This window comes from Pristiophorus japonicus, chromosome 4, assembly GCF_044704955.1.
Source record: "Pristiophorus japonicus isolate sPriJap1 chromosome 4, sPriJap1.hap1, whole genome shotgun sequence".
Taxonomy (NCBI): Eukaryota; Metazoa; Chordata; class Chondrichthyes; family Pristiophoridae; genus Pristiophorus; species Pristiophorus japonicus.
Genome location: NC_091980.1, coordinates 73,449,863 through 73,474,472, shown reverse-complemented (window position 1 = coordinate 73,474,472; position 24,610 = coordinate 73,449,863).

The window sequence follows — 24,610 nt, the reverse complement described above, 5'->3', positions numbered from 1 at the left end:
TTGTAACTTATTTAATTTTGCGCTAAAAAGTGATCTTGAAGTTTCAGTTATCTTAAGAGTGTAAGATTTTTCACATTGAAATTGTTTTATAACTTTTGTAACTTTTTTACAAGTGATCTTAAAGTTTTTAAGTGATCTTAAAGAGTCATATTAAAGTAAAGTTGGATACAACAAATATTGTATTACACTAACGTGCGGTACATTGTGAACTTTTCAATAAAATATTTTTGCATTAAAACTGAATCATGTTCCATTAACACAACACAACATAGGAACAACTCCAAAAAATAAACATGTCCATGCGCAACAATTGTCACTGAGCCCTCAAGCATCAGTAACTGAAGCGTTCACAGATGAGCTGCTGGCACAGGGCTCGAGCAATCGTTAAAAGAGCACGATGGATCACCCTCCTCCGACATTGTGCTCCGGCATCGGGCACTTGCATGCTTTCCTGATCATCATCATCATCCTCATTCTGCTCTTCCAAATTACTATCATCAGGCACTCTCACCTCATGTGGGTCTTCTGGTTCCACTACCAGCTCCTGCTGCCTCATGATGGCTAAGTTATGCAGCATGCAGCACACAACAGTGAAGTGACCGACAATCTGAGGAGAGTATTGCAAGTGGCCTCCGGAATGGTCCAAGCATCGGAAACACTGTTTCAAGATGCCAAGGGTCCTCTCTATGATGCTGCGCGTCACAATGTGCGCCATGTTGTATTGATGGTCAGCTTCCGTCCGTGTTACGCGTAGGGGCGTCGTGAGCCAAGTGGCCAGGCCATACCTTTGTCTCCCAGTAGCCAGCTCTGCCCTTCTGGCTGCTGCTCAAACATGTCAGATATAACGCTGTTGTGTAGGATGAATGCATCATGGGTGCTGCCAGGGTATCTTGCATCGACGGACATGATGCACTGTATGTTGTCACACACAAGCTGCACATTAATGGAGTGGAAACCTTTTCTATTCCTGAACTGTTCGGCCTCCTCCACAGGTGCTTGCAAGGCGATGTGGGGACAATCAATGCAGCATTACTTTTGGGAAGCCAGCAATCTTGGAGAAGCCCACAGCCCTGTTATGCATTGCCTGGCCGGTCATTGGGAACTTGATGAAGTCATTCCTCCATGCATATAGTGCAGCCATGACCTGGTGAACGCAGGCATGTATTGCACATTGAGAGATGGCGCACACATCTCCATTTGTAGCTTGAAACAATCCCGAGGCATAGATGGAAAGTGCAGTTGTTACCTTCACTTCAACAGACAAGGCAGTCAGTGTTCTGCTTCTGGGCTGCAAATCTGCTCTCAGCATATCTCAGATCTCAACGACAACTTCTCTGCAGAAACGCAGCCTTTTGACACAATCAGCCTCGCTCATGTCCAGGTACGAACGCCTGACTCGATATTGCCGACGTGGGTAAGGCCTCCTGCCCATCAGTCTACGGGCTATGATGTTCCTGGTGCAGTGAGCTCTAATCAATTCTCTCCTATGTAGCGAATTGATGGAGAACCATTGCATAATCCGTGGCGTTGATAATGCAGCACCTACACTTGAAGTAAAAATTAAACTTTCAAAGGTGCGTGCTGGCTCGCTGGCTGGCTGGCTGGCTTGTTGGCTCTTCCTCCAGATTTTTTTCAGGCCTCCCCTATCCCCTGGCCGAAAGGCCAAAAGATCGCAGCTCGGTGCCTGCTGCCTGTGTGTGTGCTCGCCCTCCCGGTGTTTTCCAGGCCGCCCCTAGTCCCTGGCTGAATGGCCAAAAGATCGCAGCTCGGTTTGCTGCCTGCATGCTGGGGCTCTGCTCCGTGGCCTGGCTCTTTGGACGTCGCCCTCCCTCCCGTTGCTTTTCAGGCCGCCCCTATCCCCTGGCCGGATGGCCGAAAGATCGCAACTCGGTGCCTGCTGCCGCTGCTTTGATGGAGAAATAGGAAAATGTCATTTTTTATTGATTGATTTATTTATCATTTATTATTGATGATGCCTCTTTATTGTTAAAAGTGAAGTGTTTAATGCTTTGTAAAATCCCCTAACTTCCCTCTAACTTCCCTCCACCCACCGCCCCCTCCCCCCACCCCCCACCCCTCGTTCCCTGTGCCTAATTTCTAAAATGTAGGCAAGATTTTTCTGAGCGTACAAAAATCGACACTTACTCTGTTCCAAGTTAGTTTGGATTAACTTTTCGCTGCCTAAACTTGCAAAACAGGCGTAAATGGCTGGTAACGCCCCCTTTTGGAAAAAAAACTACTAAAACGAAACTATTCTAACTAACTAGAATTGGAGCAAACTAAATGCCGAGAATTGCGATTTCTAAGATACTACGTACTAAACTAGTTGCTCCAGCTAAAAGGAACAACTTGAGCCGAAACTTGGGCCCCAACATTAGTGACGCATTGTGGCATCTGTAACATAGTCCTTAAACACCTCTGCCTTGCTACTTCTCTCCCCACCTTTAAAATCTCCCTCAAAACATTTTTACAATTTCTTTGGTTATCTCTCCTAAAACATCTATAACAAGCAGCTCGACATCTCTTCATTCGCATTCTCCAGAATTTCAACAGACCAACAGACCAAGCCATTTTTGGTTCATTACTATTGCACAGAATTCCAGTAGACCAAAGTACATTCCATTAATATTATGGATGACCATTTCACTCCTCAATCACTCCCATAATATACATTTTCAAATCTCATTTATTCCCATTGCGTAAAATCCAAATAGATTTTCACTTCACACTTTCTTTCATTATCTGTAATTTTTGATCTAGGTGCTGAAATCTACAATCCTGATCTAAACATAAAACAATTGTTGCGTACCTATTTTCGTTTCTCATTATTATTGAGCACTGCAAATTCAAGGCACATCAGTCATCATTCACCTGTAGACAAATTCTTATTGACAAGAAGTGGAGGATATGATAGAAGTTTGTGAGGGACATGGTGCGACATACGAAGTAAGTGATGGTGGCAAAGCGTTTATTGAGCCAATCATGATAAGCAGATAGTGATTAAGTGTTTTTGTTTAGTAGCTCAAGTTTTGAAGCAATTAGTGTACATGAATAGTGGAAAAGTGTTCCTTGATCAAGAAAATCTACTTCGGAAATTTTGAGCCAATCTGAAAAGTGCGATAGATTTATTTATGATGCATGCTGGAGGCAAGATTTTTAATATATTGTTAATGGATCACCAATGCCAATGTTCAAAGTGAATCAGAAGATGTACAGTTTTATAACGACAGTAGTGTTATACCATGTGATGCAAAATATAAAATTGGATAATATAGTTGATCTGCTGTACCATGGCTCCTAAACAAAAAAAATCAAAAGAGTAGATTTTTCAGCTGCTTCGTATTCTTAAGCATTCATCAATGACTCACTTTTAACTTTCAACAGCTTACCAAGAATACTGTAAGACAGACTATGAAATGATTCCCACCTTAATTACGCAATTACTGTTGCTCATGGATTATTTCCACCAGCAATTACATCTTAACTAACAAGTTAATACAAATCTGAATATTTCATCCGTTTGTAAAAATTGTAAGCTTTCACTTTAAGAATCCAGAATTAATCTCCTAAATTCTTGCTAGCTGTTTTCAGGATGGTTTGATTTTCTAGTGAGGTGTCTCCCAATATGTTGTTCCCACAGCTACTATACTGTCAGTTCATGTAATCATTCCTTTCACAACTAATTCTAAAGTAAAGAAATGTAAAATATGGTGAGGCCACAAATGTGTCAACATTAAGTAGGAGTTAATGTATTAAAAATTGTCTTTGACGTAGTGATTATGTAAAATTTTCAATAAAATCAATTCCAAGGATCATATCTAGCTTGAGGCCATTTCAACAATCTCCTTTGAGTTCAGCCAATAAATATTTCACTTGGATCCCGAACTGACTTCATGGCCCTAGTTTGCTCAACTCAGAAATGGCATTGTTCTATTGAGATGTACACAAATATTTTCTGTAATTATAATCCGACGGCTTCCAAATTGATGTTTCACATCTGTATGGAGGAAACACTAAATGGGATGTGACGCTTTTAATATATGTGTTTTGTACCAGAAAATAGACCTTTGGGAGCGATATATTCACTCCCCCGAAGAGACCTAGATACAAAAATTATGCGAGGTTTTACTGGCAGATTAAGCCAATATAACTGCAAGTGGTACTATATTCAGAAATGTGCAGTGCTGCTTGTTGTGTTATCATTTAAATCAATTGGACAATGTCTCATTGGCTGAGAAGGATTTAATGATGCAGAGTTTCTTTTTAGCTTAATTTCCAGTATATCCATACCTTCCCCTTGGCCCTGATTTTTGACCTCTTACTTCCTTCCCGCCAGACTCTATAAATGTTTAATTGGTTCCAGTTGGCCTATGCTGTCAGCAGCAGGTTTTCAGTTTCTGTACTTCTAATGGCCTCACACTGAGTAGGGCATAGCCTGTTAATTGAGAGCTAAGCTGAAGAGGGAGGTGAAGCTATGAAAAGTGAAAAGCGTCCACTTACCAGCTCCTGCTTCCAAGGCGTGTCTGTGTCACTGGAGTTTTTCATCTGCATTCCATTCCAGTTATGTCTACAATGCCATTCAAAAACAATCCCAACCAATCCGCACTGTCTATTTCAGGTATAAGGAGATATATTTTGTCAAGACATGTGCGGTGAACTTATCCTGACACAAAGTGTCTGCTTATTGCAAAGGAATCGTACAAATTACCACGTTGGCAACAGAAGAGATTTGATTTTCATCGTAATTTTTAATATAGTTCAACAACAAATTACATTAATCTTGGACTTCTTGAGTAACAAAATGTCAAAAAATGCTGCAGAAGAGGATCAGTGTAGACCGAACTTGAAATAAAGAAGTTAGTTTTGAGGAGGGTTTTTAAGGAGGGAAGAGAGGTAGCAAGGTGAAGAGATTCAGGGAAAGAGTTCAGGAATGCAAGGGCATGGTAGCTGCAGGCTCTACCACCAAAGTTGGAATGAAACCTGCTAATTTGACTCCATTCCCAGTTTTAAACTGCGGATCACCCAACTTCCTTTCTTGGCCCCCATGCTAGCTGATATTGTAAATGGTTCCCTCTCTCTAGTTACTGTTTCTTATCTTTCAAACCCACTCTCAACGACCCCCCATCCCCCACCCTCATTCAAAATAAAGCACACTTGAATTCTTCGGGCAAAGTTTGCAAGGACAATCACCAACCTTGTTTTTCTTTCCAATGTTCTGGAGCATGTTGTCGTATCTCAGAAATGTGGACTTTTTCCCATATGTCCCTGTTTGAATCTTTCTAATTAGGTTCCTAATTAGGTCATAGTGAAAGAGGAGATTGTGGAGATACTGGATGCGATAAGCTTTGATAAAGCAGGAAGGGGGTACTGAAGTTTCATGTTCAGCCATGAACTCATTGAATGGCGGTGCAGGCTAGAAGGGCTGAATGGCCTGCTCCTGCACCTATTTTCTATGTTTCTATGTTTCTATAAAGAGGAGGTACTAAAAAGGCTGTCTGAACGTAAAATTGATGTCACCAGTGTTATATATTGTCCAGGTACATTAAATGTATAAGTACAATGGTGCGCCACAGAGGGCGCTGTGGTGGGAGACCTGAAACTACCTGCAAGACAGAGTATAAAAGGCTGCCCACCACACCTGGGAGGTACTCTGGAGTTACACAATAAAGGACTAAGGTCACATCAGTTACTACAACACCATACTGTGTGGAGTCAGTGATTTGAGTGCTACATACATCACATTGGCGACAAGGACACGGACGAACTTCACGCAACCATGGCTACTCTGGGCTCTTTAAAGGATTTTACGGTGGGCAATGATTGGTAGGCCTTTACGGAAAGTCTTGAGTACTATTTCACAGCAAACGACCTGACGGCGGACACAGATGCAATGAGAGAGAAGCGTAAGGCGATATTGCTTTCCAGTTGTGGCGAGGAGGTTTACTGTCTCGTCAGGGATTCGCTGGTGCCCGCGAGCGCCAGGGACAAGTCATATGAGGAGCTGATCGCACTCATTCGTGACCAACTGAAACTGAAGGAGAGCATCCTCACGGCCAGGCACAAATTCTACCACCACTGCAGACCTGAGGGCCAGGATGTCACCAAATATGCTGCGGACCTCAGGAGACTTGCGGCACTGTGTGATTTTGGCACATACCTTGACGAGGCGTTGCAAGACATTTTTGTTATGGGGATTGGCCATGAGGGACTCCTTCACAAGCTGCTATCCCATGAACCTACAGTCACCCTGAAGCAAGCCATCACCATCAGCCGGGCATTTATGATCTCGACTTGCAGGTACTTTCAGGTCTTTCATTTATACTGGGAATGTTTTACTCAAAGCCTGCGGTCACGGTGTACGTCTTTAGATAAAGAATGATAATTTTCATAATAATCATGATTACATCTGTCGGTTATTTGTTGTATCAGTCTCTGTGACAGTACCTAGTAATGATATCAAGCAATGATCTCATGCCATGTTGTCCTGTCACCTTTTACAGAAGAAGCTATCGACGATGAGGTCCATGCAGAGGCGAACGGGTGGGGGGCCACCAGTCCCCAGCGACATCACTGAGATGGAGGAGTGAATGCTAGCACTCATGGGTGTAAGATTCCAAAATTCGTGGAAACCCCCCAGCGTCGGCGGCAGTCGGGAGCAGCGTCGAGGAGGTGGGTGGAGCGGCCTATAAAAGGCACAGCAGGGAGTCCGGGGCCCAGCGTCGGCGGCAGTCGGGAGCAGCGTCGGAGGTGTGTGGTGAGGCCTATAAAAGGCACAGCAGGGAGTCCGGAGCCCAGCGTCGAGGAGGTGCGTGGTGAGGCCTATAAAAGGCGTACTTGTGCAGCTACAGGGAGAAGGCAAAAAAGAAGTAGAAAGAAATCAAAAGGTGACGTCACAGCCAAGAGGGTAAGTGATTGGCTGGTGATTGGTGAGTAGTTTTTCTTTTTTCTCTTCTATATCAGTGAGTAACTTTTAACATTGTTGTTGCCAATTTAAGTGTATATAAGGGTTAAGTCATGGCAGGAGAGCTCGGTCGGGTGTTATGCTCCTCCTGTACCATGTGGGAACTCAGGGACACTTCCGGTGTCCCTGACGATTACGTGTGCGGGAAGTGTATCCGCCTCCAGCTCCTGACAGACCGCGTTGCGGAGTTGGAGCTGAGGGTGGATTCACTCTGGAGCATCCACGGTGCTGAGAATGACGTGAGTATCACGTGTAGCGAGTTGGTCGTACCACAGGGAAAGGGTCCACAGCCAGATAGGGAATGGAAGACCAACAGGAAGAGCAGTGCAAGGAAGGTAGTGTAGGAGTCCCCTGTGGTCATCCCCCTGCAAAACAGATACACAGCTTTGGGTACTGTTGAGGGGGATGACTCATTAGGGGAGGGCAGCAGCAGCCAAGTTCATGGCACCGTGGCTGGCTCTGCTGCACAGGAGGGCAGGAAAAAGAGTGGGAGAGCAATAGTGATTGGGGATTCAATGGTGAGGGGAATAGATAGGCGTTTCTGCGGCCGCAACCGAGACTCCAGGATGGTATGTTGCCTCCCTGGTGCAAGGGTCAAGGATGTCTCGGAGCGGGTGCAGGACATTCTAAAAAGGGAGGGAGAACAGCCAGTTGTCGTGGTGCACATTGGTACCAACGACATAGGTAAAAAGATGGATGAGGTCCTACGAAACGAATTTAAGGAGCTAGGAGCTAAATTAAAAAGTAGGACCTCAAAAGTAGTAATCTCGGGATTGCTACCAGTGCCACATGATAGTCAGAGTAGGAATCGCAGGATAGCGCAGATGAATACGTGGCTTGAGCAGTGGTGCAACAGGGAGGGATTCAAATTCCTGGGGCATTGGAACCGGTTCTGGGGGAGGTGGGACCAGTACAAACCGGACGGTCTGCACCTGGGCAGGACCAGAACCAATGTCCTAGGGGGAGTGTTTGCTAGTGCTGTTGGGGAGGATTTAAACTGATATGGCAGGGGGATGGGAATCAATGCAGGGAGACAGAGGGAAACAAAAAGGAGGCAAAAGCAAAAGACAGAAAGGAGATGAGGAAAAGTGGAGGGCAGAGAAACCCAAGGCAAAGAACAAAAAGGGCCACTGTACAGCAAAATTTTAAAAGGACAAAAGGTGTTAAAAGAACAAGCCTGAAGGCTTTGTGTCTTAATGCAAGGAGTATCCGCAATAAAGTGGATGAATTAACTGTGCAAATAGATGTTAACAAATATGATGTGATTGGGATTACGGAGACGTGGCTCCAGGATGATCAGGGCTGGGAACTCAACATCCAGGGGTATTCAACATTCAGGAAAGATAGAATAAAAGGAAAATGAGGTGGGGTAGCATTGCTGGTTAAGGAGCAAATTAAGGCAATAGTTCGGAAGGACATTAGCTTGGATGATGTGGAATCTATATGGGTAGAGCTGCAGAATACCAAAGGACAAAAAACGTTAGTGGGAGTTGTGTACAGACCTCCAAACAGTAGTAGTGATGTTGGGGAGGGCATCAAACATGAAATTAGGGGTGCGTGCAATAAAGGTGCAGCAGTTATAATGGGTGACTTTAATATGCACATAGATTGGGTTAACCAAACTGGAAGCAATACGGTAGAGGAGGATTTCCTAGAGTGCATAAGGGATGGTTTTTTAGACCAATATGTCGAGGAACCAACTAGGGGGGAGGCCATCTTAGACTGGGTGTTGTGTAATGAGAGAGGATTAATTAGCAATCTCGTTGTGCGAGGCCCCTTGGGGAAGAGTGACCATAATATGGTGGAATTCTGCATTAGGATGGAGAATGAAACAGTTAATTCAGAGACCATGGTCCAGAACTTAAAGAAGGGTAACTTTGAAGGTATGAGGCGTGAATTGGCTAGGATAGATTGGCGAATGATACTGAAGGGGTTGACTGTGGATGGGCAATGGCAGACATTTAGAGACCGCATGGATGAACTACAACAATTGTACATTCCTGTCTGTCGTAAAAATAAAAAAGGGAAGGTGGCTCAACCGTGGCTATCAAGGGAAATCAGGGATAGCATTAAAGCCAAGGAAGTGGCATACAAATTGGCCAGAAATAGCAGAGAACCCGGGGACTGGGAGAAATTTAGAACTCAGCAGAGGAGGACAAAGGGTTTGATTAGGGCAGGGAAAATGGAGTACGAGAAGAAGCTTGCAGGGAACATTAAGACGGATTGAAAAAGTTTCTATAGATATGTAAAGAGAAAAAGGTTAGTAAAGACAAATGTAGGTCCCCTGCAGTCAGAATCAGGGGAAGTCATAACGGGGGAACAAAGAAATGGCGGACCAATTGAACAAGTACTTTGGTTCGGTATTCACTGAGGAGGACACAAACAACCTTCCGGATATAAAAGGGATCGGAGGGTCTAGTAAGGAGGAGGAACTGAGGGAAATCCTTATTAGTCGGGAAATTGTGTTGGGGAAATTGATGGGATTGAAGGCCGATAAATCCCCAGGGCCTGATGGACTGCATCCCAGAGTACTTAAGGAGGTGGCCTTGGAAATAGTGGATGCATTGACAGTCATTTTCCAACATTCCATTGACTCTGAATCAGTTCCTATGGAGTGGAGGGTAGCCAATGTAACCCCACTTTTTAAAAAAGGAGGGAGAGAGAAAACAGGGAATTACAGACCGGTCAGCCTGACATCGGTAGTGGGTAAAATGATGGAATCAATTATTAAGGATGTCATCGCAGTGCATTTGGAAAGAGGTAATATGATAGGTCCAAGTCAGCATGGATTTGTGAAAGGGAAATCATGCTTGACAAATCTTCTGGAATTTTTTGAGGATGTTTCCAGTAGAGTGGACAAGGGAGAACCAGTTGATGTGGTATATTTGGACTTTCAGAAGGCTTTCGACAAGGTCCCACACAAGAGATTAATGTTCAAAGTTAAAGCACATGGGATTGGGGGTAGTGTGCTGACATGGATTGAGAACTGGTTGTCAGACAGGAAGCAAAGAGTAGGAGTAAATGGGGACTTTTCAGAATGGCAGGCAGTGACTAGTGGGGTACCGCAAGGTTCTGTGCTGGGGCCCCAGCTGTTTACACTGTACATTAATGATTTAGACGAGGGGATTAAATGTAGTATCTCCAAATTTGCGGATGACACTAAGTTGGGTGGCAGTGTGAGCTGCAAGGAGGATTCTATGAGGCTGCAGAGCGACTTGGATAGGTTAGGTGAGTGGGCAAATGCATGGCAGATGAAGTATAATGTGGATAAATGTGAGGTTATCCACTTTGGTGGTAAAAACAGAGAGACAGACTATTATCTGAATGGTGACAGATTAGGAAAAGGGCAGGTGCAAAGAGACCTGGGTGTCATGATACATCAGTCATTGAAGGTTGGCATGCAGGTACAGCAGGCGGTTAAGAAAGCAAATGGCATGTTGGCCTTCATAGCGAGGGGATTTGAGTACAAGGGCAGGGAGGTGTTGCTACAATTGTACAGGGCCTTGGTGAGGCCACACCTGGAGTATTGTGTACAGTTTTGGTATCCTAACCTGAGGAAGGACATTCTTGCTATTGAGGGAGTGCAGCGAAGGTTCACCAGACTGATTCCCGGGATGGCGGGACTGACCTATCAAGAAAGATTGGATCAACTGGGCTTGTATTCACTGGAGTTCAGAAGAATGAGAGGGGACCTCATAGAAACGTTTAAAATTCTGACGGGGTTAGACAGGTTAGATGCAGGAAGAATGTTCCCAATGTTGGGGAAGTCCAGAACCAGGGGACACAGTCTAAGGATAAGGGGGAAGCCATTTAGGACCGAGATGAGGAGGAATTTCTTCACCCAGAGAGTGGTGAACCTGTGGAATTCTCTACCACAGAAAGTTGTTGAGGCCAATTCACTAAATATATTCAAAAAGGAGTTAGATGAAGTCCTTACTGCTAGGGGAATCAAGGGGTATGGTGAGAAAGCAGGAATGGGGTACTGAAGTTGCATGTTCAGCCATGAACTCATTGAATGGCGGTGCAGGCTAGAAGGGCCGAATGGCCTATTTTCTATGTTTCTATGTTTCTATGTTTGGACTCACTGAAAAGGAAATTCGATTTGGGCCTTTAAACAGAAAGTTTGGGATCCTAAAATGCATATGGAAGAAATCTACTAGTTTTAACCAAGTGTGGGATTTTAAAAGGCATGTGTTGGCTCTGTGAGAAAAAAGGCTGCAAGACCAGGGGTGGGATCAACCTCTAAAACCAGTTTGGATATTGGAGCTAATCAAATTGTTTGGGGAACTGTTTACCCTCAGACCTACCCCCTAGAAGACATTAACCTTTCAACAATCGACCCAAGGAAGTACAGTTTCAGTCCAAGCACAGGACCCATTCAACACATGCATAATGCTAATCACCTTTCCAGCCTGCATAGAAATCTCAGACCGAGACAGGCAACTCAAAACCCGAAACTAACTTCAACAATTGCGACTCGAAACCAAAGGATAATTTCAACAGTTGACACATTTTTAATCGAGTTACCATTAACGAGCCCACCAAAATTAAACAAAGAATCGGGCTTGATTTGGCGCGCAGATTAGGAGGCCTCTCAAAGTATAATTGAGATCCTGTTTTACAGTTAGTAGGTTATCACAGATCATCACAGCCAAGGCAGAAAAGTCAATCTTCAGTGACCCTGGACATCATCGGATACATCACGGCAACAAGAGCCTCACGAAACTATCAACGAACCATTACCAACAACCAATTTGGTAATATTGAGCCACCGCGACCAACAGATTTCGACAAGAACCAACTCGGGGAAAAAACGGAGATTCTAAAGTTTTCCACTCTACAATCTGTTCCTGACCTGCAAATGGGTAAAACTTTACCTAAAGCAATCCAAAACCCTACCTCTGCAAGAGAAAAGTGGGTACTTACCCCATATATCCAAAACGCACCCTACCGCATCAGCGGACACACCCCAACTGAAGGAAATGCAGCAAGAAGTCCTCTACTACGTTCAGGGTATGGCAAGCAGAACTTACAAAACCCAGCGAACCCCAAAATCGCGAACCACCGTCAACTGTCAAAGGAAGGATAGGTGAGCATTATCCCTGCTGCCCTAGAGTCTAATTTAGCTCGAGATAGGGATTGTGAGGTGGGAGGTGTTCTTCTACTGTATTTCTTCTTGTGTATGTATTAAAGTGTTCCCCATTTTGAGATTGTAAGATTTTGACATACATTAATATTGTAATTCTCTTTCTTGAATAAAATCAACGTTTCTTGCACCAAAACCAGTTGTCTGCTGCACTTTGTCACATCCCTAAATAAATCCAAAGTCTAGAATCGGAGGAGTGGGAGCGATTCGAACTGCTCAGAAGGTCAGAAGTGAACCTGACCCCCACACCACCCCCTACATGGGGAAGCACCCTCGGACAGCCACGGATGCATCTGCAGACCCTGAAGTGATGCCACGTGAGTAAAGCTTACACCATTGCGTCATGTAAAGTCAAAAGATGCCACACCAACTCATATCCGACCAATCATATATGATAGATGATTTCTAAAAGTGACCTGGAAATAATGCTGGCCTAATGAAAATCATTGCAGTGCAGAATGTGTTGATGGTCATGAAATGTGATGTCTGCGATGATTTTGAGAGCGGTGGTGCTTTTGCGTGCATATGCTGTGTGTTGCACTGGACTCACCTTGTCACCCTAGCACCCCCTTCTCCTCTAACAACCTCATTTGCGTCTTGCAGCTCAGCCAGCAGCGCGGCCCCAGGCAAGGCCACAGAGGTCAGAAGGCGGGGGCGCAGGGCAGGAGTCGGCGGACAATCCTACTACATCTGGTGCTGAGGAGCTCCGATTCTCGCCCATCAATCCGCTGGGTCTGGTCTCGGCGGATGAGAGCGTGGATTTCGAAGAACCTGCATCGCCAGGCTCCAGAACCCATTCTATCCCAAGGCCATCTATTGGTCCTCCGGTCATTCCCACCTCGACTCTGGAGGTGCCAGCCCCAAGCACCTCTCCACAGGGCACCCTATTTGTCCCCAGGATGGAGCTGACCCCGCAGAGGTTTTGTGGATGCGGCAGGTCTGTTCCACGAGCGCGACATGACAACGGAGAGATGGTACAGTTGTTCAGGAGGACTGTAGACATTGGTGACTAGCTCAATGAAGCTTTGGGGGGCATATCCCGACACCTGGCTACCATGACCGAGTACATTCCATGCATGGCGGAGTCCCTGGATGCGATAGCCAGGAACACTGCTGCCACAGCCCTCCCAGTGGTCCCAGAACGCGGCACTCCACCCCTAGGTCCCGCACCACCACTGCGAATGACAGATGAGAGCAAGGACCAAATCCTACTTCTGCATCAGAGAATGTTGCCCCCTCAGCACCCCCTACTCCCATACCCGTGCAACCACCGCCTCTGTCTTCATCCCCCCCAATGAGGCAGCGCCTGAGGAGCTCCTCGACCAGGCACCGTGGAGCAAGGAAGGGAAGAGGTCGAAGTGGGGAGAAGGAGAGGGGGATGCAAAGTGAGGTGCATGTGCGCAGGTGATGGCTGTGTTATATCTCCAACTGGGTGTATGCAATTTGTTGCAATGTATGGGGGCTGGGGACCACGCTCCTGCTTTGTATTCTGTGTTGCTGGACATGTTGAACATGTGATTGATGTCAATGGTGGAAAAAGTGGGATGTCGGCAGGGGTTGAATGTTATTGGCTGTGATACTTATGATTTCAGACCAGTGTTGGTATTAAACTTTTGTTATTGAACATAACCTTGTTGCGCATTCTCTCACATAGCTGAACCGTTACACACTGGTGATTCCTTACCATGAAAGGGTTAAATACAACATAACATCTATCAACGTAAACTTTAACTGGTACCAAGGTGATGGACACCATTGATGTCCGAGCTGCACACACACAGAAGTGTGCCAGCATTGTCATTCACATTAATGCTCTTTCAGTCAAATCTTTCCGCTATTATCTCCTCACATAAGAGTGGGATTTAACAAATGCCAGCCACACCGCTGGCATTCGTTCCGGTTAGTTGCACTTTTTGGGGGCGTTTTTTTGAGCAAGCGCTATTTTGGGCAATTTGTGTGCGAGGGGGTGAAATTGAAGATGGGTGACCCCGATGGCTGCTAGTTTGGGTAAACATGCTCTTTATGACAAAAAACAGTCGCTGGGCGTTAACATTAAATCTCAGCGTTAATTCCGTTCGGAAAGTAATGCTGGGCGATATTATGGCCGTTGAGTTCGCCCATTCTGCTGATTCCGCCCCAAAAAAGTGGGCAGGCGGTGATATTTTTTCTCGCCGTTAAGCACATGAGGAAAATAAAGCTCGGCGATAAGTCTCCTAAAAAATCCCGTCAGTTTCCATTTTGTGCCAGAATGGACGATACATGGGCGTTACACATCATTTCAGCAGTAAAATGGGTGTTAAGTGGGCGTTACGCGTGCAAAAAAAGTGGAGGTTCTAGCCCCTAGTCTCCATTTTTGAAAATGGGCATTACCGCGAGCGATATGAAATGAGTGTTAGCGTAAAAAATGTTTGACCTTCTGCCATAAAGTGTCGCAGATCTTAGCAACGGCATGGCAACGCTCAATTCCCACAATTCATGAGGTCAAGGGTCATCATGGCATGCGCAGAAGAGGTGACAGAAACAGGAAGCTCAGAGGCACTGAAAGCGTGTGTGGCCTTGGTGTGTGCTTGTTTGGCTGTTGTGGGAGGCACAAGGGAGATTCACCAGCAGCAAAAGCCTACTAAGCACCAAGAACATAGTTGGCACCGAGTTTTGTCCAACAAATACGATATAACATAGAAGGAATGGAGGAGGGCCTGGAGTTGTTAGCCAGGAACACTGATGGCAGAGGGCTCCCAGTGGTCCCGCAGCGCGGCACTACACCCCAAGGTGCCGCACTCCCATTGCCAACCACACATGAGAGCCAGCAGCAACATCTTGTTTTTGGCTCGGAGTACGTTCCCACCTCGGGACCGTCCTCTCCCATATCCATCCAAGCAGCACTTCGGCCATCACCGCCCCCCACCCCCCCCCACCAATGAGGTATCACCTGAGGAGCTCCTCGGCCAGGCGGCTTGGAATCAGGAGGGGAAGGGGTAGAAGTGGGGAGTGGGGAGGAGGAGCGGCGGGGGTGGGGGGGTGGGGTGGGGCGAGGAAGGGTAGGCTTTTCAGAAATACTGATGATTTCAGATTAATGTTCGGTTTAAATGTTTTTTATTTAACAAAACCTTGTTGCACATTGGCTCAGATAGCTGCACCGTTACACGCTGGTGATTCCTTAACATCAAAGGATATAATGACACTTAACTTCAATCAACTTAAACTTTAACTGTCACCAAGGTGATGCCCACCATTGATGTATGACCTGCACATCCAGCAGTGTGTCAGCCTTGTAAATAACACCAACTTTCTTTCAGGCAAAGCGATCATTGATGAGCTCCTGACATAAGGCTCTTGCAGCTATCATGCCACCATGGGCCCTTTCATGCGGTCTACAGGTGGGCGAGGGCATGGCCTCAGCGTCAGCCTGATTGTCTAGGCCGATGTCAGCGTCCGCTTCCTCATTCTCCTCTTCGTCTCTCTGGTGAGGGGGACTGTCAGACTAATCAGGCAATTCTTGTCCTCTCCTGATAACCAAGTTGTGCAGCATGGAGCACACCACCTTGAATTAAGCTACCTGCTAAAGGTGATATTGGAGCTCGCCTAATTGCTGCTTCAGCACTCTAATGGTTTTCTCCACAATATTGCGAGTTGCTCTGTGGCTCTTGTTGTATCACCTCTCGGCTCCGGTGTGGGTGTCACGCAGGTGGGTCATCAGCCAGGTGGCGAGGCCATATCCTTTGTCACTAAGCATCCAGAATTGACCTTGTGGCTCATTGTTAAACAAGTCAGATACAGAACTCTCACGCAGGATGTGAGCATCATGGATGCTGCCCGGAAATTGAGCATTCACTGCCAGTATAATTTGCTGGTGGTCGACACCAGTCGGACATTCAGGGAATGGAATCACTTGCAGTTCCTGAAAACCTCAGCATCCTGAAAAGGTGCCCGCATTGCAATGTGCGTACAGTCTATTGCTCCCTGCACCTTGGGGAAGTTTGCAATTCTGCAGAATCCTAGAGCCCTCTCACTCTGTGCCTCCCTGTCATAGGGAAGCTGATCAAGTCCCTCCTGCATGCATACAGGGCTTCAGTGACCTGTCTAATGCAGCAATGTGTGGCATGCTGAGAAAGTCTGCAAATGTCCCCAGCTGTGGCCTGAAAGGAACCCGAGGTGTAGAACGACAGTGCCATGATGACTTTGACCTCGACGGACAGTGCAATACTGATGGTGCTGTCAGGCTGCAGATCTGCCCTTATCAGCTGACATACCTCAGTGCTAATCTTTTTGTGGAAGCACAGTCTCTGAAGGCAGGTGGTGTCGGGCAAGTCGAGGTAAGACTGCTTCTGCTTGTACTTGTGGAGGGTGTAACGTCTGGTCCTCCTCATCAGCCTATCATGTCTTACATTGGGCACATAATGCAGTGGAGCGTTCCTTTGGGGATCTTGAGTCTGCTGTATGTAATTGGTCACCAAGAGAGGGTGAGAAAGGACAGGCCCCATTCCAGTAGCTCTCTGTTTTCCACCGATTGGTAACAAACAAGGAATGTTCCGACGAAGATTCAATTCCAATCGGTCACAGTGTGGTCAAGATGTTTGTAGAGATGTTCACATCGACTCCAACGACCTGCAGAGTACATCCGAACTCTGCCAAGGTTGAAGCACAGCAGCCTTTTAAAGGACGCGACATGTGATCTACAACATAGCGTCTATAACACTGTGATTAGTTCTGGTTAGTTCCATTTTTTGTGGCCGTTTTTTTGGGCGAGCGATATTGTTGGCGATACGTGTGCGAGGTGATGAAATTGAAGATGGGCGATCTCCATGGCTGCTAGTTTCAATAAAAATGCTTTTTATGACAAAAATAAGTGGGTGGGCGATATTATTGAATCACGGCGTTAAATCAGTGCAGAAATTAACGCTGGGCAAATTATGGGCACTGATTTCGCCCATTCTGATGATTGCGCCCCAAAAAAGTGGGCAGGCGGTAATATTTTTTCCCGCCGTTAAGCACATGGGGAAAGTAATGCTTGATGATAAGTTTCCTAAAAATGCACGTCATTTTCCATTTTGTGCCAAAATGGGCAATATATGGGCGTTATACATCATGTCAGCGGTAAAATGGGTGTTAAGTGGGCGTTAAGCATGCAAAAGTAGTGGAGGTTCTAGCCCCATGACTCTATGACCAAAGAGACCTGGGGATATATGTGCACAAATCATTGAAGGAGGCAGTGTAGGTTGAAAATGCGGTCAAAAAAAGCATAATGCACTCGAGGTTTCATAAATAGAAGCATTGAGTACAAAAGCAAAGAAGTTATGATGAACCTTTATAAAACACTGGTTCAGCTTCAACTGGAGTATTGTGCCAAATTCTGAGCACTGCAATTTAGGAAGGATGTGAAGGCCTTAGAGATGGTGCAGAAAAGATTTATGAGAATGATTCCAGAGATCAGGGACTTCAGTTACATGGATAGACTGGAGAAGCTGGGGTAATTCTCCTTAGAGCAGAGAAGGTTAAGAGGAGATTTGATGGAGGTATTCAAAATCATGAGGGGTCTAGACAGAGTAGATAGAGAGAAACTGTTCTCATTGGTGGAAGGGTCGTGAACCAAAGGATACAGATTCAAGGTATTTGGCAAAAGAACCAAAGGCGACATGAGTAAAATCTTTTTTACGTAGAGAATGGTTAGGATCTGGAATTCACTGCCTGAAAGGGTGATGAAGGCAGACTCAATCATGGCTTTCAAAAAAGAATTGGATAAGTACCTGAGGGAAAAAAAAATGCAAGGCTATGGGGAAAGGGCAGGGGAGTAGGACTAGTTGAAGTGCTTTTACAAAGAGCTGGCACAGGCTCGATGGGCCGAATGGCCTCCTTCTGTGCTGTAACCATTCTATGGCGGCAAGTTTAGGCCCTCCTTTAGAACAGCACACCTCCAAGGAGCACAGCTATTTGCTGGAAGAAAAAGTGTGCCTAAAGCCTACCTCGGTATCCTGCGATCTTTCCTGGGCCCGTTCAAGGTCGGCGCGGCATACCAGCAGCTGCGGGAGGCGGGGCCAAAGCGTGGTGCCGAAGATCTGCTGGCAGGGGGGCGGGGCTACCTCACAGCAGCACATTTAGTGCCGGCAGCCCTGCGTATGCGCGCTGGAGCGTGCATGCGCATGCGCAGTGGGAGACAAACATTAGCACTCGACCATTTTTAAAGGTAAATGGGGGAAAGTGCTGTTTTTTGTGGAGCTGTGGAAAGGCTTGTGAGTGAATTTTGGTGATTTCTTTGTGCCTGAAGAAGTACTTTTAGCAGCACTGTTGAAGAAATCACCTGCTGAAATCAGTGAGTGCTGCTTGTTGCTGTTAAACTTCCAGAACAAGTGCTGCATAGCTGCATGCAAAACAAGGACTGTGTGTTTTGAAAAATCAGAGTGTCAATTCAATACAGCATGGAGCAATGTCCACCAAGAACAAACAATTTCTTGCATGAGGAAGTGGAGATATTAGTTATCGTCATTGAGCATAGATGGCAGGAGCTGGATATCAGCAACTGAGGTCGCATAAAAGTGCCACCCAAAGAAATTAAGAAACGCTGGAACCTAGTTGCAGAAGATTACTGCTTAGTGGTGCATACCAGGAGATCTGGAAGCCAGTGTAAAAAGAAATGGCACGACCTTGGTCAAGTAGTTAGTGTAAGTAATATTTTCATTTTTCAATGGAATCTTAATTATAAATGTGATTATCTGTATATGTCCCACCCTGCAGAAAGGCGCATTCTGTAAAAAGTTATATTTTAATCTTTGCAGAAGAAATTGGCCCACAACAAAAGGGAAAGAACTCGAACAGGAGGAGGCGTGCCAATGCTCCATTCCCTGACAGCCTTGGAACAGAGGGTAGCTGCTATGATGAGTCGTATATGGAGAAAAACAATCAGTACAGCACAAGCACGCGAGGAAGAGGGTAAGTCCTGAAAATGCATCGTGGCCCTTCAAATCAACCTGCTGCCTGGCCTGCTATGTGTGAGAGTACTCATGCCACCCATCCTGCCCCCTCCTCTGCTGCTAAACATTTGACTGTTCTGATATATTTCGCAGAAGATGATGATGCCAATCCTGAAGATCCTGAAGATCCAGAAGAAGAACCAGATGTGGACGATCCAGACCAAGGGTGGCTGCAGGCGTTGATTGAAATGTCTTCAATGGAGACCTTCGAACTTAATATCTATGACCACACATTAGCGGACATCAGTGTTTCAAACCCTTGCATAAGTTCTGGTTCCACCTTCCGTGGTTTCACAGATTGCGACGTTGCGGGTCCAAGTGGTGCTGCTGATGTCATGCAGCAGTTTACATCCACTGCCCCACCACCCCAGCTCGAGTGGTGCCGAATGCAAGACCCAGGGCCCCACCATCCCAGCCCGCGGCTCCCACTGGAGTGGTGCCACGAGGCAGACCCAAGCAGAGGAGAAGGAGATTGGAAACACGCGCTCCTGAGATGCAGCGTGCAACAGATGTGGCTCAGGTTGTGGCATTGGGTGTGGATAGCAATGACCTTACCCGATCACTCGTGGGCAGTGTCAGTGCAGTGAGTGAAGAGGTAACGGTACTGACGGGAGAAATAGCAGTAATGACACGGGAAATGAGGGAGGGAATGTCAGAGGGAGTGCAAGCGACGGCACAGACCCTCATGGAGGTAGCTGCTGCAATAAGGGCACAGAGCCCGGCCAATCAAATGACACCTCCATGAAGAAGTGAACATTCACCGAGATGTGTATGAGAGATGGCTGCAGCCTTTCTTTGCTGCTTTTGTTCTTGTTCTTGATGTAACTATAGTAACTTTTTTCAAATTGAAGTTGTTTTGTAAGTTTTGTAACTTTACAACTTATAAATGATCTTAGGGTTTTTAAGTGGTCTTAGAGTGTAAATGCTCTCACTCGTAACTTATTTAATTTTGCACCTAAAAAGTGATCTTGAAAGTTCAGTGATCTTAAGAGTGTAAAATGTTTCACATTGAAATTATTTTGTAAGTTTTGTAACTTTACAACTTATAAGTGATCTTAGGGTTTATAAGTGATCTTCGAGTGTAAATGTTCTCACATTTTGTAACTTATTTAATTTTGCACCTAAAACGTGATCTTGAAGTTTAAGGGATCTTAGGAGTGTAAGAATTTTCACATTGAAATTGTTTTGTAACTTTTGTAACTTTACAAGTTTATACATGATCTTAAAGTTTTTAAGTGATCTTAAAGAATCATATTAAAAAGTAAAGTTTGATACAACAAATATTTTATTACACTAACGTTAACTTTTCAATAAAATATTTTTACATTAAAACTGAATCATGTTCCATTAACACAACACAACATAGGAACAACTCCAAAAAATAAACATGTCCATGCGCAACAGTTGTCGCTGAGCCCTCAGGCATCAGTAATTGAAGCGTTCACGGATGAGCTGCTGGTGCAGGGCTTGAGCAATCGTTAAAGGACCGCCCTCCTCCGACGTCGTGCTCCGCCATCAGGCACTTGCATGCTTTCCTGATCGTCGTCATCATCCTCATCCTGCTCTTCCAAATTACTATCATCAGGCACTCTCTCCTCATGTGGTCTTCTGGTTCCACTATCAGCTCCTGCTGCCTCATGATGGCTAAGTTATGTAGCATGCAGCACACAACAGTGAACTGACCGACAATCTTAGGAGAGTATTGCAAGTGGCCTCCGGAATAGTCCAGGCATCGGAAACGCTGTTTCAAGACGCCAATGGTGCTCTCTATGATGCTGCACGTCGCAATGTGCGACATGTTGTGCTGATGGTCAGCTTCCGTCCGTGTTACGCGTAGGGGCGTCATGAGCCAGGTGGCAAGGCCGTACCCTTTGTCTCCCAGTAGCCAGCTCTGCCCTTCTGGCTGCTGCTCAAATATGTCAGATATAACGCTGCCGCGCAGGATGAATGCATCATGGGTGCTGCCAGGGTATCTCGCATCGACTGACATGATGCACTGCTTGTCGTCACACACGAGCTGCACATTAATGGAGTGGAAACCTTTTCTATTCCTGTACTGCGCGGAATCCTCCACAGGTGCTCGCAAGGTGATATGGGTACAATCAATGCAGCCCTGTACCTTTGGGAAGGCAGCAATCCTGGAGAAGCCCACAGCCGTCATGCATTGCTTGGCTGGTCATTGGGAACTTGATGTAGTCATTCCTCCACGCATAGAGTGCAGCCATGTCGTGCAGGCAATATATTGCACATTGAGAGATGGCGCACACATCTCCAGTTGTAGCTTGAAACGATCCCGAGGCATAGAAGGAAAGTGCAGCTGTAACCTTCACTTCAACAGACAAGGCAGTCGGCGTTCTGCTTCTGGGCTGCAAATCTGCTCTCAGCATATCACAGATCTCAATGACAACTTCTCTGCGGAAACGCAGCCTTTTGACACAATCAGCCTCGCTCATGTCCAGGTACAAACGCCTGGCTCGATATTGCCGACATGAGTATGGTCTCCTGCCCATCAGCTTATGGGTTATGACGTTCCTGGTGCGGTGAGCTCTAATCAATTCTCTCCTATGCAGTGAATTAATGGAGAACCATTGCATAATCCGTGGTGTTGATAATGCAGCACCCATACTTGAAGTACAAATTAAACTTTTAAACTTGCGGGCTGGCTGGCTGGTTGGCTCTCCCTCCCGATGCTTTGTATGCCTCCCCTATCCCCTGGCCGAACGGCCTAAGTCTTCGCAGCTCGGGAGCTTGCTGCTGCCGGATTCTAATGCCGTCGCTGTGGCCTGACGCTGCCCCTATCCCCTGGCCGAACGGCCTAAGTCTTTGCAGCTCAGAGCCTGCTGCTGCTGCTGCTTCAGACAGGTAGGAAAATTAAATGTATCTTTTATTTGCTTTATTTATCATTTATTATTCAGGATGGTTCTTTATTTGTAGAAGTGAAGTGTTAAATGCTTGTCAAATTCTCTAACTTCCCTTCCAACCCCCATCCCAGCCCCCATCTCTCGTTCCTTGCACCTAATTTCTAAAGTGTAGGCAAGGTTTTTCTGAGTGTACAAAAATCTACACTTACTCCATTTTAAGTTAGTTTGGAGTAAGTTTTTGCTGCCTAAACTTGCAAAACAGGCTTAAGTGGCTGGACACGCCCCCTTTTGAAAAAAAAAACTGTTTTAAAATGAAACTATTCTAACTCACTAGAACTGCAGCAAACTAAATGCTGAGAATTGCAATTTCTAAGATGCTCCATTCTAAACTAGTTGCTCCAAAAAAATAGGAGCAACTAAGGCCGAAACTTGAGCCCTATGATTCTATGCTCTTGCCACTGCACTGAAACGGCCCTGAACAAAGTCAGGAACAACATCTTCCTTTGCTCCTCAACCGCCCTGCAGCCTTTGACATCGTCAACCACATATCCTCCTGCATTACATTTATAGGAGTAGATTGGAAATTGTCAAAGAACTAAAACATGCATATTATTTGTTTTTTTGAGTGGTCTGTATTTTGATAGGTTGTGGGTATGCTCTTGTTCGAAGAACAGTATCTCTATAAACCGAGAGAACCGTCTATCTTCAGTTGTGAACTTTTTCTTTTAGGAAGAACGGCACTTGTGAGTAAATTGGCATTTTCTACATTTTTGCGGAGCCATTATGCAGAAGTTTGCATATTCCACAACTGCATTATCCAACATTTCTGTCAGTTGTACATATGAAGGAGCATTTTATTGATGTGTCGCAAGAGGCCAGTTTTCTGCTGTTTCTGCTATTGAACACATGTTTCACAAAATAAATTGCAGAAAAAACTTGGCCAGCCACCATTTGAATAAAAATTATTGATATCTAGGAACTTTGGATTAATGACTCAATCTAGAAGGCTAGGAAAATATGTCCCTTAATTCCTTTATTAGTGCAACTCTGTTTCCATATAGGAAAGATATTGCTGCCAGCATGGACATGGAAATGAGTAGGTATTAAACACAGAAAAGGGAAGAATCTAAGAGACCTAATCCTGTTATCAACAAATAAGATTTACAAGTAATCATTGGCCTGTAGGAGATCAATAAACAGTTCAGGGATTTTATGAAACTTTGGAGTGAAACTCTTTGAAGAAGGGCTTGAAGCCTTATTTAAGCACTTGCTTCTCCTCAAATGGAATGTGAGTGCAGGAGGTGATGGACAAGTCTGTTGAGATCAAATAAATCTGCATCCTCCCAGCCTCAGAGGCATCAGTTCCTAATAGGCTTACAAGCAAAGTTTATTTTAAAATGATCCTCCAATCTAGCCCCAAACCCATTCAGCACATTTCCAAATTCTAAGAAAATGAAATAGTGATGATACTAAAAAGGAGGAATTTTTTTTAATGCATTGTCATCATCACCACATTCCTCTCATTGATATGAGTGCGCAAACTTTGTCAATATGTTTGTTTGAAGGAGGTCCTGCCCTCTCACTTTTAGTTTGTAAGAGTTTTATTGCAGATGCAGATTTTTGGGTTTGACATTCACATGCAAGGTAAAGAATAATGGGCTAGAACCTCCATTTTTTGTGGTTATCGCCTTAAAATGGGCGATATTTCCGGCGTGGATGTTAAAAAAGGGTTTTCAGATCACTGGCTTCTCGCCCATTCTCAAAGCACCTAGTCTTCACTTTTGAAAATGGGCGTTACCGCGAGCAATATAAAATGGGCGGTAGCGTTACATTTTTTTGACCTACTGCCTTAAAGTGTGTCTGTCCTTAGCAATGGCATGGCATCGCTCAATTCCCATGATTCAGGAGGTCAAGGGTCATCATGACATGTGCAGAAGAGGAGACAGAGAGAGAGGGAGCTGAGAGGGACTGAAGGCGTGGCTGGGTGTGGTGTGGCTGCTTTGGGAGGAAGGAGGGAGACTTTAGAGCTTCACAGCAAGTAGGCAAACAAAAATTAGCTGTTACCAGCCACATATTTGCCTGAATTTGGCCTATAATGGCGAGAGAGGAGGAGGCATCACAGCACGCTATGGAGACTGACGCTGGAGAGAGCAGTGAGCTGGGAGAGGAGCACATTGGAGGGCGCTAAAGAGCCAGGAGGTTCTCGGACGAGGCAAATGCCTCCCTCCCGCATGAGATCGAGCCACACTGGGATGATTTGACACAGGGAGGGCGTGGGAAGCCCACCCCAAAGGCATTCCAGAAGATATGGATCGAGATAGCAAAGGTGGTGTCGGCGGCCAACAAGGTGCGTGAGGGTAACCAATGCCGCCTACGATGGAACGATCTTGTGGGATCTGCAAGAGTAAGTATTATATTGATTTACATGTACTTATGTATTTATATAACTTGATTTGTAACAGTCATGAGTGACTATCAGCAGATGTGAGATCTTTCATTTTTACTGGGAATGTTTTACTCAAAGCCTGCGGTCACGGTGTACATCTTTAGGTAAAGAATGATAATTTTCATTATAATCATGATTACATCTGTCGGTTATGTGTTGTATCAGTCCCTGTGACAGTATCTAACAATGATATCATGCAATGATCTCATGCCATGTTGTCCTGTCACCTTT